Genomic DNA, 4861 nt, shown 5'->3' with positions numbered 1-4861 from the left:
GCCACACAAATCCTAAGTTCCCTCAACCCTAATCGGATTTGCTCGGCCCATACAGAAGTTTCAAGTTTATACAATGACGGCTACTGTGTATACCTAATGGAACGATATAACAGTCACGTTTTTAAAAAAAAAAACAAATTAACCATTTTACTTTAATTACCAATTACACTTTATACCAATTAACCAAATAAACTAACTAAAACATTTAACAAATAATTAAAATTAAATAACACGCATAAGAAAATAGAATTAACTCAATAAAACAATTTAAATAAATAAAGTCAACAACCAGGTTAACCTATCAACGAATTATATTTAATAAAATAATTTAATTAAAAGAAAACAATTAAAGCATTAAATAAAACAATTAATTAATACCGAGACTATCCTTTTGAAACTTAGGGGTATTACAATGCTAGAGTAGATGTTCATGTGCTTATCTCTATTTCTTGTGTTGTTGATGTATGTCTATGTGTATTAATGCTATAGATCTAGAGATTGTCAAGACTTAGTGCTTAATAGAATGTTCTTGTGGTTTATTTGATGGTTCATTCTTATTTCTTGATGGATTGTGCCTCTCCCTTAGTTTAATTAGTTTAATTTCATGTCATTAGTTTAATTGTAATGTAGTAGTAGTTTAGATGTTAAATGGGAGAACAATCCATGCTTGTTGTTTGATATTCCATTCTTATGAATGCAAGTAGCATATTCCTCTAATTTTGTGATGTGTTTGGATTGTGAGCTTAAAGAAAGGATTAATGGCTTAGTTTGATATATTGTACTATTCATTGTGTTGTCTAGACAATATATGCTTAATTCGTCATCCATGCTTGTTGAAACAACCACACACACACACTATTGTTACAATACATGCTTTTCCCCCTCATTAATCATTCATTAAGGGTGTAGAAAAGCTATGCTTAGTGGTGATCTCTAAACCCCAAGATCTCTCTCTTATATTCTCTCTATTGCATTTAATTGTTTACTTTAGTCTTAATTGTATCTTAGTATAATTCAATCACCAACCAATCTTTTGATCACTTGACCTACTAACCCTAATCTCGATTCCACAACCTAATACGACCCTCCAATCCCTTGGGACAATCCTTACTCACCCTTACTATATTTTAGCTAGGGGTAGTAGTGGCATCTATAAATGTAAAACTTGGCCACACTAATTTGCACACAAATTTAACCGCACCGTGCGGGTGACACAAAGTTTTTGGCGCCGTTGCCGGGGATTGATTGACGGCAACGTCGTATTTGTGGAATCAATTAGGAATTAGTACTCTTTTGATCGTGTCTTTACTTTATTTTTATTTTCATTTTGGTTACTTATTGTATTGGTTCTTGTTTGACTAGGTGCATTGAGCTAGAAGTTGAACAAATGAGCATTTTGAGCAAGGAGCTAAGCAAAAAGCAAGGAAAAAGCAAGAAAGCAAAAATCTAAAAAATTTGCAAGGCTAAAAATTGAATTGAAATGCTATAGGACCCTTTGTGAGATCTTTCTAACTCAATCTCTAGTTAAATCGTCGGCCCACGTGGAGGCTTGTATTTCAATTCTTAGATAAATCGTGAGCCCACGTGGAGGCAATTTACTTTTCTTTGCATATTGTTGATAGCATGGGAGTATGGGATCATTATATGTGGAGGAAGTTTGTTAATTGTTGAATTGTTAAGAAGGTGAAATGATTGTTGATTGTTTGCATTTTGGTTGTACATGCATGGTCGTAGATCATTAAATCCTACTCTTATCCCTCCTAATTTGCATCTTGAATTGGTTATTCATAATCCTAAGGAAAGAGGTAGTTCTCATCACTCCATTGCATCAATAGAGGATTTGAATAACGACCATGTGGAGGACCTTGGTCACATAGACCAACAAGGTATCCTCCACCCAAATGTGCATCATATTAACATGCAAGTACCATTAGGCATGCCGAGGCCATTCATTCACCACCCACAACAACAAGGCCAAGTTCCATTGGGAATGTCTAGGCCAATATTTGCTCCACAACCTCCCATTGTTCAAGGTAATCAAGGTGCCCATGTTGCACCTCCAATTGTTAATCATCCCCTTGCTTTAAGAGATCACTGTGTGCCTAATGAATATAATGCACCCACATGCATTCAATTGCCACCATTTAGAGCACATCACTATGAAATCAAACCACAAACCATTCAAATGCTTCCTAACTATCATAGACTTCTAAGTGAAGAACCTTACAAGCATTTGGATGAGTTTCTTGAAGTATGTTCCACCGTGAGATACACGGATATGCCGAAAGAGGTCTTAAGGCTTAAACTTTTCCCATTGACAAGTCAAAATATTGGTTTAACAATCTGAGGCCTTTTTTAATAACTTCTTGTGCATAAATGCAACAAGAGTTCTTGAAGAATTACTATCCGGTTTCTAAGACCAATGCCATGCGAACCTCAATTCAAGAGTTTTCACATGGGGATGGGGAAACGTTCCATGACGCATGGGAAAGATTCAATGAATTGCTTAGGAAGTGTCCATATCATGACATGCCCAAATGGCAATTAGTTCAATATTTCTTTGAGAGTTTATCCGATAATCATAAGGGCATGGTTGATGCTTCCATGGGTGGCTCTTACATTGATAGGCATGAGGATGACGAGTGGCGTCTTTATAAGAGCATGAGTGAAAATTCTTTGCATCAAACTTTATCTTCTAAGAATGGTAGAAATTCAAGTGGAAGGAAGAGTGTTGGCTTACATCAAGTCGACCATTCCAAAGAAATAGCCGCCGAGATGAAATCATTGTCTCAAAGGTTTGATCAATTCTTGATCAACCAAAACTCAGAAAATCAAGTATCTTCCTTCCCTAACCATTCTCATTATGCATCCAATGAATCATGTATGACTTGTTCAAGTGTCTTACATTCTACTTCCAATTGTCCCCATGGACATATGTAAAGTAAGCATCATGAACATGTCAATGCAACATTTGTTAATCAAGGGAACAATCCTAATGGCAATCATTACAACCCAAGTTGGAGGAATCACCCGAACTTTTCTTGGAGAAACCAAGGAGAAGGCTCAAACCCTTCCCAAGGTAGTTTTCAAGGGAAGTACATTCCGCCACCAATGCAAAGCCAAGGTTCCCAAGGATTTAGACCATATCAATCACAAGGAAACCAATTCTCTAATTCTCATTTTCCAAATCATTCATTTTCTCAAGGAAATTCTAGGAGTCTCGCTTTTGAAGAGAAAGTTTTGACCGCTTTAGGCACTTTAGAGGCAAACACTCAATTGCTTTATTCTCACTCTCAATCCATTGCAAAGCTAGAAACCCAAGTAGGGCAAATAGCTAGTACTTTGGATGCTAGAGAGAAAGGCAAAATGCCTTTGAATGCCCCATCAAAGCAACAATGTGTTGTGGAGACTCATTCCTCATCGGAAGGTCACACAATAGAACATGTCAATGCGGTGACTACCTTGAGAAGTGGGAAGATTGTGGATAACCAAGTAGGCATGTCCAATGAAGAAAGTGAACCGGTGCAACCCAAAGTTGACACCCGTTCCATTTCTTATCATATTCCTCCTTCATTGTATATGCATAATCTTTTAAATAAGAATGTGTTGAAAAGTGATTTGACAAATGATCTTGAAAAGAAAAATGTGCAAAATGATTTGAAAACTTCTTGTGTTAAAGAAACTTCAAGGAAAAATTTTGAAAAGGTCTTTGAACCAAAAGCTCCATTTCCGGATGCCTTAAAAGGATCTATTTCAATTAATAAGCAAAAGGCCAAAACCAATGAAATCATTGATGTGTTTAGGCAAATGAAGGTTAACCTTCCAGTTTTGGATGCAATCAAGCAAATTCTGGCTTATGCCAAGTTTTTAAAGATATTTGCACCCAAAAGAGGAAGAACAAAAGCCAAGCACCTAGGAAAGTGGTTTTAACCGAGCAAGTGAGTTCAATTTTGCAACATAACACTCTTCCAAAGTGCAAAGACCCCAGTTCACCCACTACATCTTGCATCATTTGTGACCATGTCCTTAATCGGGCTCTTCTAGACTTAGGAGCAAGTGTTAATCTTCTTCCATACTCGGAATATATCAAATTAGGCTTAGGAGACTTGAAACCGACGTCGGTGGTTTTGCAACTTGCCGACCGAACCATCAAAAATCCTAAGGGTATCATTGAGGATGTCTTGATTAAGATTGATAAGTTTTTCTTCCCCGTTGATTTAGTTATCATTGACACGGAACCTATCCCTAATCCTAAGAGCCAAATTCCCGTTATCCTTAGCCGTCCTTTCTTGGCAACCGCGAATGCCAACATTAATTGTAGGACGGGGATAATGAAAATCTCATTTGGCCACATGAAGGTGAAGTTAAATATCTTTTATCCAACCCCCAATTCATTTGACAAGCATGAAGAAGTGAATGTTGTAGAGAAATGTCATGCTAACAATTGTGAAGGAATAGAGTCTTTGTGTGGAACCAAAATTTCAAAAAAATTATCTTCAACATTGACTTCTAAGAAAGTTGTTTCAAAATCTTATTTTGAAAGGGCATGGAAGCCCAAAGATCATTTTAACCAAGGACTAACAAGTTCCTTTGAGCCAAATCCAATAAGTTCTCTAAGGAACCATTTGTTGGGTGGAGCTCAAGGCACTCATCACCCCATTAAGGAAGGGATGCACTACAAGATGTTTGATCTGGGCTAAAAGAGCCCAACGTCTTGCTAGAGACGTTAAAGACTAGTGCATTTCGTAGGGTGTCACAACCCTATTCCCCCCTTATTTCTATCTTAAATTTCATTTCTTACGAAGTCTAGATATTTATTTTAGGTTCATATACATTGCTAGGAACTGTGATTAGGATTGCA

At 36.8% G+C, this 4861-nt stretch overlaps 1 pseudogene; it reads right to left on the bottom strand.

Annotated features, from left to right (window-relative positions):
- Positions 1–2432: 2432 nt before the first annotated feature.
- On the bottom strand, positions 2433–2531 carry LOC132284007 (small nucleolar RNA R71; annotated as a pseudogene).
- Positions 2532–4861: the final 2330 nt, after the last annotated feature.

Source organism: Cornus florida, unplaced genomic scaffold, assembly GCF_030987335.1.
Source record: "Cornus florida cultivar Cherokee Brave unplaced genomic scaffold, ASM3098733v1 CherokeeBrave_3.0.0_Hap2_Chr01, whole genome shotgun sequence".
NCBI classification, from domain to species: Eukaryota; Viridiplantae; Streptophyta; class Magnoliopsida; order Cornales; family Cornaceae; genus Cornus; species Cornus florida.
This window is presented reverse-complemented; position numbering and strand designations above follow the sequence as displayed.